The sequence below is a fragment of the Medicago truncatula genome, chromosome 3, assembly GCF_003473485.1.
Source record: "Medicago truncatula cultivar Jemalong A17 chromosome 3, MtrunA17r5.0-ANR, whole genome shotgun sequence".
NCBI lineage: Eukaryota > Viridiplantae > Streptophyta > Magnoliopsida > Fabales > Fabaceae > Medicago > Medicago truncatula.
This window is the reverse complement of record NC_053044.1, coordinates 54,440,478-54,454,135: the sequence shown is the minus strand read 5'-3', so window position 1 is coordinate 54,454,135 and position 13,658 is coordinate 54,440,478.

The following is a 13,658-nucleotide window of genomic DNA, read 5'->3' as shown; positions in this document are numbered from 1 at the left end:
AAGATGTCTTTGTATTTTTGTAATAAATTAAAAAATTTAAATAAAAAAAGAAAAGAAAAAAATATACCGAAAGAGAATGTTAGGAGAGAGAAAATTAGATCCAATGAGAAACATCCACGTGTCGATAATGTGCGGCTCTTATCACTAACCATTTATAATGGGGTTTGTGCTGTGGACGGCGAGAAAACCCTAGATAGAGGGGTGAAAAAAAAGGGTATACAGTACTCGCGCGTTCATCTCACGCGTTTCTTTATTCAGCGCTTCATTTATTAATTTTGTACCTGTCGTGTCATCTAAGGTTAAAGGTACTGATCATGCCATTTGCACATTAAATGTTTTTGATTGGTGCGTGTTTTGCACGTTTTGTTTGGGAGAGTAGATTTAGGTAGAGTGAGGAGCGTTATTTGAAACCCTAAGAATTTGGTGTTATTATTATTTGGAGGGTAACGGAGGCTAAGGCACGTTTAACCCTAAACATGTTGCAGCACACAACATCTCCATTCTGTCCTAAACTAGTAGTGGTCGTAATAGAAAAAACGTTATTGCTTTTTTCGATTAATAAAAATATAATATGATATGATATTCTCGAGTAAGCTTTTTAATTAAGAAAATATATATTGTACTTAAATCATAATTACTATATATATTGTACTTGAATCATTATTACATAGGCAACATGTTCAAAATTTTGAAAATTATTATTGTGCTAAGATATGGACCCAGATTGCTATTGTTAAACGGCACGCATACATATTGTAAAAACATTAAACAAGATCGAACAATTCAGATTATACATCAATAAAATTAATTGTAAAAAATATTTGCCGTAAATATCATATTTACAGCTAAAACAAGTAATTGTATAATGCATCACCACGTCTAATTCAAATCCAAAAGAAGATATACATGGTAAGAAAGAGGGGAAGAAGATGACACAAATATAGGTGAATATTTGTCTTTACAACAAACTAATCAATCGGTTAAGATACACCTATAACCTAATTCATAGATTATCTTACCTCGATAAAAATAATTAATGAAATTACCCTACAACTAATGGATTTGTTTTGATTCTTGAAGTTAATAGCATGTAGACAAATTAAATAACATTTATTGTATAATCCAAATTAAAATAACATTTTTCCAAATTTCGGGTATGTCATCGACATAGGTCTAATTGTTCTTTTGGGGTATTATTTATCCGAGCTGGATATAACTTGGATTACCATGCATAATCATGTAAGCTCTTGATGAGTTTGTTGTATGTAATAAAAAAAGTATGTGCTACCTCTGTATATAGAGAGTTTACATCACCCAAAAGTTTCTTACTATATAAGCATTGATATGCTAATTAAAAAGTAGAAAAAGGAATAGATTTCTATTAATTTCCAGCGGAAGCTTCGTCTGCGCGTGACATTGACACTCAAATATGTAATAATCAGTAAATTGTGTGGCTTTAAAAAAAAATCCCTTAAAAAATTAAACGAATTAGATAAAATAAAATAAAAAAACAGGTATATTTCTTTTTTAGGACTATTCACATTAAATCGCTAACATATCACCTTAATTTTCTCTACATTTTTGTTAAAGGACTCTAATTTTCTCTACAGGAAAATAACTCACCCAACATTTGATAAATTAAGTGCAGTCAAGATGTTTGATAGACTCGTCATGACTCATGACGACATCATGGAAATAATTTTTGGAAAGGGTATAGTAACAATGGATGATTTGGATCGATTATGAAGAAAAAGTCATTTGATCTATATATAAATTTACGTTTAGTTTTATTTTGGATGATTAATTTAAAAGATTTGATCTGACTCAGTTTAAAGCAAAGTAATTTTGATCAATTTTTGGATATCTAAATTACAAATTTTAAGTTTTTAATTAATGTTTAATAATATATAGATATGATAAAAGAATTGTTTGATGCAAAATATAACATTTAATATAAAAAAATTGACAAATATAACATTTAATAAATTAAAAATTAGTATTAGGGAATGACAATGATTGATTATATTTAAATCAAAAAGAAATAATGGAAAATATAGATTAAATTAAACTAATAAATAGTATTAGAAAATTAAAAACTAACAAATAATAAAATAATGCAATATATCATTACTAATACAAAAATAACTATTAAAATATATGTATCCAGTTTTGTTTGATTTTTTAAAAGGACATCCAAACACGTCAAATAATATTCAATATGGTATCACTTTTAATTTTTATTGTTGGTATTATGAATAAATGGTTTATATACCCACTTCTGAAATTCTTTTAAGGATTAAAATGTAGCCTAACCCGATTGAGTACCCGTTATATTTTGTATTTAATTCGTTTTGTTAAAAGAAATCAAATTTCGTAGTGGTAGAAGAGTTTACGAGGAGACCGAAAGGGTATAATAGTTTACGATGGAGAACTGAATAGCTTCTCTCTTCTATTATATGAATGTCAAAACTGGAATCTATCTTCCATGTCCGTTTATATGTGGTTTAGTGTATAAAATGGAGAATGTGAGTAGAATTTCGTTTTTATGTTTAAAATGATATATGTGCACACACATAGGTACAAGGAAGTGGCAGCATGACCCTGACCCATGTGGCCCGTATATGAAATGAAACCAATGTAATTAAAGAAGGAAAAAGATAGGTAGACATTCTTTTTCATACACCTCTTATGTACATCCCCAAATATTTTAGTAATTTTACATTATATCATCCTTTTTCATCTCTTCTTTCAATATTTTTGTCACGTGTCACAAATGTGAATAGATGTAAAAGGGTGTATGCCACCTAAGATGTTCATGTATAAGAGCTCTTAAAGAAAGCTGTACAAAATTTTCACACTTGTCCAAAACCTCCACACCTACCCCACGTACCATCATATTATACCCAAATAAAACGACCCATCCATATAACCCAAAAGTTTCATTTATTTTGTCCTTGATTTAATTTAATTTATATTTATCCTATAGTGGAATCTTATGCTTTTTCCCTGTCAACTTTAATTTGTACAACTTTGCTTCTGATGATTCTCATTTAAACCACACAGACATATATGTATGTATGACCTAACCTAATACAAGCTAGTTAAATCATTTATATATCAATGTTATAAATTAACCTAAGAAGACTACAATTTTACTAAAGAATATTAAAAAAAAAAAAAAAGGACTATATTTACACCGGAGGTTCGTATTTGACAGATTCAATATTGATGCATACATCTAATATGAACCTGTTTCAAAAAATAAAATAAAAAATTATAAAAATGGACACTTCGGTTCCCTTTTTTAATGGATAAATCAAATATGGAGTTCTCTGTCTTGTACGCAAAAAAATTATGGAACTCTGAGAATGGTCTAAAGACGAAAAATTATGGAGCTCTCAATATTAATGTATACATTAAGGCTCGCAATGAACTGAATTAACTCGACTAAAGTTCGGAACTCTCAATAATTAGTTCGTTAAATTTGGTTCATGAACCTAATGAGCTGAATTTGAGCTGAAAAATTAAGTTCGTTAAATAAATGAGCTGAACTTGAGCTATATATGGTTCGACTCGATTGGCTCATGAGTTAGCTCCATAATATATATATATATATATATATATATATATATATATATATATATATATATATATATATATATATGAAGAGTATTTTAAGGATATTCTTAGTTCTAATTGTGGATTTTTGTTGTTTTTGTTTATGTTATCTACACTAGTTTTCTTGTGTTTTTGTATTTTTATTTTCGGTTGTTTGTATATGCAAGCACATGAATTCGGTTCTAGGAAGCAAGCAACCATATCGTCTCTAATATATAAGCAGAGTGCATAACTTGCTCTGTGAGGCATACTGGTTTATATCTCTATTTGTTAAATAATCTTGAGCTCACTAATACTGCTGAATAAAAAAGGAATGTATTAAATAAGATAGCAAGGCTCTCTAATATGCATTACAAGCTTGGCATGTTGGATATCCAAATTCTATCTAGAGGGAGGTGTTACAACTTGTAATATATAACATAGAAATAGGTAGATAACATGTGTTTTGTCTAACAAGAGAGAAAACAAGTCCCACATCGGTTGTTTATGTAACATTGAGAGGTGAATAAGGCTATAAACAAGACTATTGTATCTTTTTTTAAGGTAGATAACACGTTTTTAAGCAAATTTTCTATATGCTTGATTTTTTAGGCAAACTTTTTGTGGTTCATGATCCTAACGAGTTGAATCGAGTTGTTCGTTAATTTTAAATGAGTCGAACTCGAGCCAAAAAAATGATTTGTATCGAAGTCGAGTTGAGTTTCGAGCCGAACTAATTCTTATCGATTAGAATTGAGCTTAGACAAGTTCGATTTGACTCGACTCATTTTCCGCCTTAGTATACATGATGCATCTAATATGAACTCACCCTTTTTATAAATTCACTGTTTTTTTTTTTTTACTAAAGTAAAGGTTCTTCTTTGATCTTTTGAAATTTTTGGGAGATCAATATTAAACAAACAAACTCGGTATATGATAACCAGTGGCAGGGGTGGAGACATAAATTTAAAGCCAGGGGAACTGAGTATAATGTAATGTACTCTTTTTTAGCGAACATGGAACGTAATTTGAATATTAATTTTTTAAATACAAAAGGTATATAAGAAACTTTAAGCTAGTATTTTTCTTGTTTGTTAGAGAAAATTATAACTATATTTAGTATGAGAGACATTAATCAATAAGTATAGTTAACATGCAAGTGTTGACTTTTTAGTAGAAAAGGTAATAAAAATCAGAAAGAAAAAACAAAAAATCCTTGTAAAAAAAATAGAAAAATAGCAGTGTATAAGTTAAATTTTTTTAGCAAACGAAGAATTGTTCAGCAGAATTTGAGTTTAATTTTTAAGTGAAACAATTTTTTGTCAGATTTTATTTGCCTCTCGACCGAACTCCAGGTCACCATACCCCCTTTACATCGAAAATTGAAGGGTTAACACAAAAGGAATATAATACATTAAGTACTAAATTCTATTTTTATCTCCTACTTTCGTTTTAGGTTTTAATTTTCTCTTCTTTTTTTTTTGCTTTAAAAGAGCCTTTTATTTTGCAAAGCTACATTAAGGTTCATTCCATTTAAAATGTGTTGTGGAGAAGACGATATATTTACAAAATATTAAATAATTTAAAAAAATATGGAGTATAAAACTAATGATATTAGTTGCTAATTAATCTTGTAACTTTATAAACATTTTAATTAGATTAATTTGGGGGGTGAGTCACAACCACCACTCTTTCCTACCTCCCAATTCATCATGTAGATCCTACCTGACGATGAGGTGTTGGAAACTCATCTAGTTGGTCTCTGATTGGCTCGTCCTTTCACGTTCAGTGGTTGTTATTGAAGGTTCTTTGCTTGTGGGTTTGTTTTTGTCCAGTGCTTTTAGTGATGCGGTAGTGTTGTGATGCGGTATTTCGTGTGTGGATCGGTGACGTTTGTGTTGTTTTGTGTGTTTATGTTGATATAGTCGAATTTGACCGATCAAGACCAATCCAAGTTCAGTATGTTAAAATCCCAAATTGGTTTTAAATGGATTATTCAAATTTTAACGAATTTGACATGGAATTCTTAGAAGAAAATTACTCGTATGTGACATGTCACGTACCTATAGCTAACAAAACCTTCATTAGGGTTTATTATGATAGTGGTGAAGGTGATGTTAGGATTCAACAAGATTGTGGGGGTTTGTGGATAGTTTTGATTGGTTGGGTGTTGATTATGGTAAGGTTTTTGTTCTGGTGTGACATGGAGTTTGTGGGTGGTTTTTTCTTTTTCTTTTTCTTTTTTGATGGTTTGTGTTTTGTTTTTGCAGATGTTTGTGGTGACCTTAGATCTGGGTCCACCTATGTTGTCAATTACTCATGTTAGTTTTGGATTGTTATCGTGTTGGTATGTGGCTTGGTTTTGGTGAATTAATTTTGGATTGTTTTCGAGTTGGTTCTTCGTTCGCTACTGTTCCACTTGTTAATTGTCTTAGGGGTTTGTCATTTGGACTCTGGTTGGCCAATCACTTTTGCTTCAAGATCGGAAGTCAGTGTCTAATTTCAAGTTTTTGCGATGGTTAAGGTGTTTCCGTTTGTGGTCCAAGAGTTGAGGGGCTTCTTAGTGATTTGTTTTGGGAGTCTGGTGGACCGATCGCTTTTGATTAAAGATTGGGGGTCGGTTTGTTCTTCGACAAACCGAGGGTTTATTGGTGGTGGAATCTGAATGAGTGGTGGGATGAGTCATTTACAGGTGATTATTTCGGCAAGTTGTGGCGATGAGAAAGTGATATGTTGTTGTTAAGGGTTTTGGCAGATGTGATGGTTGTTTGGAGGGGTTTGGTGTGAGTAGCAGACGATATGCCTCTATGGTCAACTGCGATGGAATTGGAGGTTATGGTTGAAATTTTTGGTTTATTTTTGTATGTGGGGGTTTAGCTTGATTTTAGTGTTGACTTTGGGTTTAGAGGTTTTTTTTACTTTTCATGTTAGTGGTATCCTTCAACTGAGTCGTGTTTTATCAGTGTTTATATTGCATGGTGTTTGAATTTTCTTTTGGATGTTCCGCCTATATACGACCCACGTTGCTATGTAGTTTTTGTCTTGCCAATCTCAATTTGTCTTGCGCAGAGAATTGATTATTAATAGAATTTGTTGTTAAAAATAATATTAAACAAAATATCAAAAATAATTTAAGTACCGTGTTATATTGATTTAAATATTGTAACGAACGTAGAGAGAGGGAAAAATAAAGATCATCTATAAATTCACTATTTAAAAAATCAAATTAGCGAAAAAAAACTTGTACTCCCTCCGTCTCATAATTATTGTCTCTTTAGTATTTTTTTTTTCTTTTTCTCTAAATAATTGTCATTTTACAATACCAATGCAGCATTTATTATTTTTTTCACTATTATTTCAACTCCTTTTTAATTATCACTTTTTAACATTTTACACAAACCAAGACAATCAATAAATGTTACTACTTTTGATACAATTGTTTTTACTTTCACTATAATGATCTTATTAATTTAATATTTCATTTCATATGTTTCTCTCTCCGCAATAAATATCTAAGGATAATATTGGTATAATAACATTTAATATTGTATTGAACTTTGAAAGTGACAGTTAATCAGGAACAAAAAAATTCTCCAAAAATGACAATTAAAAAGGAACGGAGGGAGTACTAATTTTACCATTGAAAGCAACACAATTAATCATTTTTTTAATATTCGTGCATAAACTTTAAACGACTAATATTATGAGACGGAGGAAGTAACATCCGTCACCAAAAATTTAGTGACGAGTGAAGAGAATTTTTTTGATTTTTCTACTATCATTCAAATGATAATAGATTTTTTTTTAAGCAAATATAAATTAAAACTAAAAGAAATAAAACGTGTATTTCCATCGGTATAAAAAAACTTTAAAGACGCAAAATTCAATTATCTCAATTAGGAGATTTTGTAAAAAAAAAAAAAAAATTATCTCAATTAGGAGATAGTACTGTTGCAGAAAATACTTTTTCAAAGTTGTTAAAAATAATTTTCTATATTGGTTATATAAAACGGATTTAGTAATTATTGTTATAATAAATATGAACATTTTAAATTTGTTTTATTTAAAGAAAGAAAAAGATATAACATATATATTTTTTATTTAAGTGGAATGGGTATTAGATTTAATTTTTCGTTAGAGGTCCGTAGTATTTGGAAGCCCGGCCTGATTGAACACCTTGCACACCCTCAAGTTCGGACCTGCAATTAGTACCGTGTAAGTATAAAAAAAAAAATTAATACTTTATTAATATTATAGAACAACCTTTTAATCTTAATTTAGTCTAACTTTTGAACAAGTGATTGTGAGCCATCTTTGTAATTCTTCGTAGAAGTTGGGGAAAATGTTCTTATAATGATGTAGGGTTTTGACCTTATTAATAATAATCCTATTTACATGTGTCAATTAGTTGTTGAAGTGTCTTAAACAAGACCACAAAACTTACTCCATTGGTTTTAAAATGACTGATTTTACTTGACTATGTTCACTATTATATAACATATTTTACCTATATTTTTTTAATAATATAACAAGACAACTTGTAGCATATAAGATTTTGTTGATTCGTCTCGATAAATATTTTAAAATAAACGTTTAAATTTTTTTGTTAATATATAATTAAAGATATTATTTTCAAAAAAAATATAATTAAAAATAAAAATTATAGATTGATATATGTGATATGAGACAATAAACTAAGTCAGTCAAAATTGTAGATTGATATATATGATCTGAGACAGTAAACTAGATCAATCAATGGCTTTGTTTGGTAAAAATAAGCTATAAGTTAGCTGATAGCTGATAAGTTAGCTGATAGCTGAAAAGCTAGCTGATAGCTTATAACTGAAAAGCTTGCTTATTAAAAATAATGTGTTTGGTAAAATTAGTTGTTGAAGTGGCTGATAAGTATAAAATGACATAAAAGGACATTTTTTTTTTAATATACATATGGACACACACATTTTTTGTAATGTATTTATTTTTTAATATTTTTAATTATAGTTAAATATGTTTTTGGTCCTTATAAATATTCAAACTTTTGATCTTAGTCTCCATAAAAAAAATCTTCGACCTTTAATCCTAAAAAAAAATTCATCGACAATTTTGATATCTGCTTTATGAATCCCAAAAATAAGAGAAAGGTGGAAACAAAATGTGAGCTAGAATATATAAAATTTTACAACGTACAAAAGACTAGTTATTTTTTCCTTTAAAAAAAATAGGCTAGTTATTTTTTGTGTGGTGTACGGCAGGTTAGTTATAGCAAAATATAAAGCATTTCCTTAAAAAAAAATACACACACGTGACATTTTTTTTAAGGGAAAAAATGGGGCGGTTATAAAGATGAATATGGGTAGTTGTTTAATTAAAAAAATAATTAATTTAAATTAGTAGGGTTAAAGTTGGAAGAAAATATAAAAAGCTACCAGCTATAAACTAAAAAGCTATTTGAAATAGCTTTTCAGAAAACGCTATAAGCTCATGAAAAAAGCTTGTTATCAAACACGTCACGTTTTCATCTAACGAACTTATAAGATAATTCAACAAGCTATAAGCTAGCTTTTTTGTGTTAACAAACACAGGCAATGTTGAAATTTGAAACACCATTTGGCAGAAATAAAAAATTTGAGTTGTTTAGGAGTTGCACAATTGTTTACCATTGAACTAAGATTTATATGAATTACACATAAGTATGACCTAGCATTATGGGCCACCAATCAGTAGTCTATAAAATCTAAAATGAATTATTTACAAAATAACCATCGAAGATTCCCTTACAACATTCATGTCCAAACAACTCATTTGTATTGTAACCAAGAAAAAAAAGACTCATTTGTATTACTCCCTCCGTCCCTTAATAAATGACTCAGTTGATAATATACATTATTGACTTGACATACTTTGACCATATTTTTCTACTAATTCACAAAGATAAATAATATCATGTAAGATGTTGTTGGATTCGTCTCAATGAGTATTTTTAAAATATTAAATTTTTATATTTTTTTTTAGTAGAGAATTGAAGATATCAAAGATAAAACATATGCATTGGTATGTGTGTCAGAGTCAACTAGGTCACTTATTTAGGGACGAGAGTATATTATTTTCTTGGTACTCATTCATTAAAACTCTTTTATTGAGTTGAAACACTTCAGTTTAGGAATCGATTACTTCGCTGCGGTTGCTTCATGATCTAATGATTTATTTGATTTACACCACATATTTGAGAATTAATTAGAGGCTTGGGTCTCTATACTTAATTATCCTAACTACTATATTATTATTTTTTGTGAACGAAACATCTACTATTGATCCTGATCGATGAATCATTAGATAAAGATATGAAGCACTTCTCACCTTGGTAATTCATTTTGTGGTACACCAATTGAAAACTAGTTCTCTTACCCAGATCCAACTTTATAACTATTATTTCATTTCTAAAGTGTCAATGGAAAACTCTTGGATACTACAGGTTCTAAACCCACACCACCCATGATATCTCTGCAGTCTTTTTATACTCATGGTATTACTTGCTAACCAGAAGATTATTATAAATCCATACATTCACTTAGAAGAAATTAATAACCGGGCAAGTTATACCCTAAAAAGAAATGTATGCAAAAGGTTCTTTCCGATTATTTCTAATCCTGATTAAATTTTTGAGGTATGTTATGTTATTTGAAATGTAGGTATTGATAAAAAAAAAAAAAAAAAATTAAAGTAATTAAGAGATTATAAAAGTATGAAAAAGTTGTCCCAAAAATTATAACAAAATATAACAATATAAATATCATTTTTTTAAATCTTTTTATTTTTTTATGGAGCAAATTCTAACTTCTCTAATTACATTGTTTTAAGGATGAAATCAATAAATTTAATGATTTTATCATTTAGTTTAGTTTGACCGGAGAAAGGGAAACAAAGAAAGGATGATCAAATAACCCATGGATATAGCAAAGAAATCTGATTTTACGAATTTTCATTATCTGTCACGTCATTTTCATGTCGCTAATAATTCACAAGCCTCTTATCAGATGAATTTCCAGTTTGTACCAGAAAATAAGGACCCTTGTTTTTTTTTTATAATTTGGGACATCGCAACTTTTGTAAGTTGGAAAACTAACTTTTTTGTCAAGGAAGATACATAATATTCCAATTAAAATGATGCTTAAGTATAAAGACACCCCTCCTCCTATCTTAAGAGTTTAATTAGTGTGTACAATTGTCTTACACATGTATTTAATAAGGTATTGTCATGTATTTTCAAATTCATTATTTATTAATTGATTGGCTGCAATATTCATTAAATGTATGTGTAAAACAATTGTACATCGATAGTGCATACAAATTATATATTTTTTTGGTGGTAATCAGGTTTGAACCTCGAACCTTGCATATAATATGCATTGTCCATACCAATTGAGTTAAGCTTACAAGAATAAATAAATTAAATATCTTAAATGTACACAAAAAGTTAAATATATTTGATATTGGATCTAATATCACTTGTATTCTATCTTTTTTCTAACCTTCCAATTTAAAGAGGAAAATGATTTTTTTTCTTTTGAAAGAAATGAGGAAAATGTTTTTTTTTTTTTGAAAGAAATGAGGAAAATGATTTATTAACTCAAAATTCGGCCACAAAGTAAATAAATATTTGTTCCATCCGATTAAAGTCTTATAACACCATCTCGTCGTATTATAAACAAAAATCAATATTTTAGATTAATTTATTAAATGATGTACGTGATATATAATAAAGATCATATACATTATTAATTGAATTAATCTAAAATGTAAATTTTTGCTTATAATAATGAACATATAATGTAGTTTTTTTTTTCTTTTGAACTTAACCCGAAGTTTCTTTTTATGAGTTTTTTATTTACCAAAAGCCTTATAGTGTTTTTGGAGGTCTTATTTAGTTTCCTTGTTAAATATTGTCGTTTCTGAATAAAAATTGCTTCAAAATATATATGGTTGTTCCAACATCTTGTTATGAACATTATCCGCTGCATAGAGTGTAAGTTGAAAACGATTCAGTAACCAAGTTGTTTGGACTCCAGTGGCAAATAGCTCCTTCCAAGGATCTATCCGGGGAATATCGGGTTCGATTCTCAGGGGGAACAACACTTGGTCAGTGCGCATGCCTCTACGCATGAACTGGATTAGTCGTCCACCATTGGTGGGTCGGAAACCGGTGCGAAAGCCAAAAAAAAAAGAAAACGATTCAGCACATGCTTTGGCATATGGTGATTTTGAGTATATTTAGTTGACGAATGGAACGGCAATAAATAACATTAACGATTCAAAGATCAGACGTACTTTATGATATGATCAAGAGCGACGCTATTTTCTTTTATTAATAAAAATAAACGATGTTTATTCATTTAAATCGATAGAGTAAATCGATAGAATACAGATTTAAAGTCCTTAAAAACAAAAAGGATGAATATGTGAACAAACTTACAACATCCACATTAATAACACAAAACGACATTCCCTAAAAAAAAAAAACACAAAACGACATAATACATATGTCAACATATATGACTATATTCAAATATCCGAAATACTCATATCTCCGGATCTATAACGTTGACAACGCAAAAGTTATTGATTAGATCTACACTTACTCAAAAAAATACATCAAAATCGCAATTATTTCACGAATAAAAGACGGCCATTAGATCTTAGATATGTTGGAATAAGGGTAGATGAAAATGATAAAAAGCACATGTTATAGTTGCACTAAAAACTATCTTGAAATTATAGTGAGATAAGTTTTTGAGATGTCTAACAATTTCTATGACTAAAATCAATTTTGGTATGTTGCATTTGTGTTGTTTGCGAGACTGATTTATAAAAACATTTAAATCACATATATCTTATTCTATGTATAAATCTTTCAAAAAATAAATTTCTTTTCGTTTTTCATAGAAAATGGGATGGTAATATGAAGTTCGTTCCAAGATAAGTAAAATCTGCCAAAAAATTATTCCATTGGTAATCGAACTTGGATTCTTTTAAACAATTTATTATTGATGAAGTTCATTAACCACTTCGATTCATATGTGAAACAATTCTTGACTATATTTTATTTATCTTCAGGCGAACTTTGAATTATCGAGACGCGTTTCCTAAGAATGGGTTGACACCAAAACTAGTTATCATTTCACTAAATTCCATTATTTTAATTTTAAAATATCTCCTATCTACTTGTCAAAATTATAAAATAAAATAAAAAATTGGACTTTAAAGGTTTTAGGAAGGAGAAAATGGTACCAGGATCATAATTTACTTAATTTTAATGAAGGAGGACATTGATCAACTCGAACTAAGATCAAATGTTGTTTGTTTTGGTTTGATCCCAAAGGATGAACATAGTGTTTTGCATCTTTATGTGTCATTTTTATAAGATTTAATTTGTTGAAGGTAACGGCTAATTTGTTTTGTTGAAGTGCGACCTCTCTCATTACGTTATCAAGTTGCAATTTACCCATGCGAAAGGTAGATATTTAGCAGTGGAGCCAGAAAATAAGGTTCAGCTGGACCATAAAATAATCTATAATATATATTATTAAATTCATGCTTTAATAATCATTAAACACAGTTTTAAAATATTCGGGTGGACCATAATATTTTGTTTTTTAAAAAAGTCCTATTTTAAAAAACAAATATTTTGCAGGAACTTTTTAAAAAATAAAATATTTTGCAGAGATTTTTTTTATAAAATGAGTTCAGTCATCATGTGTCACATATGCAAATCATCACAAAAGTGGAGTCAATGATTATTTTAAAAAACAAAATATTTTGCAAGACTTTTTTCTACAATTTTTTTTTACAGGGACTAAAGTCAAAACGATGCATATTAGCAGAGACTAAAACCATATTTTAATTTTTTTTTTATATTATGAGTTGTGTTAGGACAACCAAAATTGAACAACTAATGTAATACACCTTATAATATTTGTGAGGAGCATGCAAATTAAAATGAGTCAAAAATATTAAAAAATAACGAGAAGTTGTTGGTTGTAAAAATGGAATGTTTGCATATCATT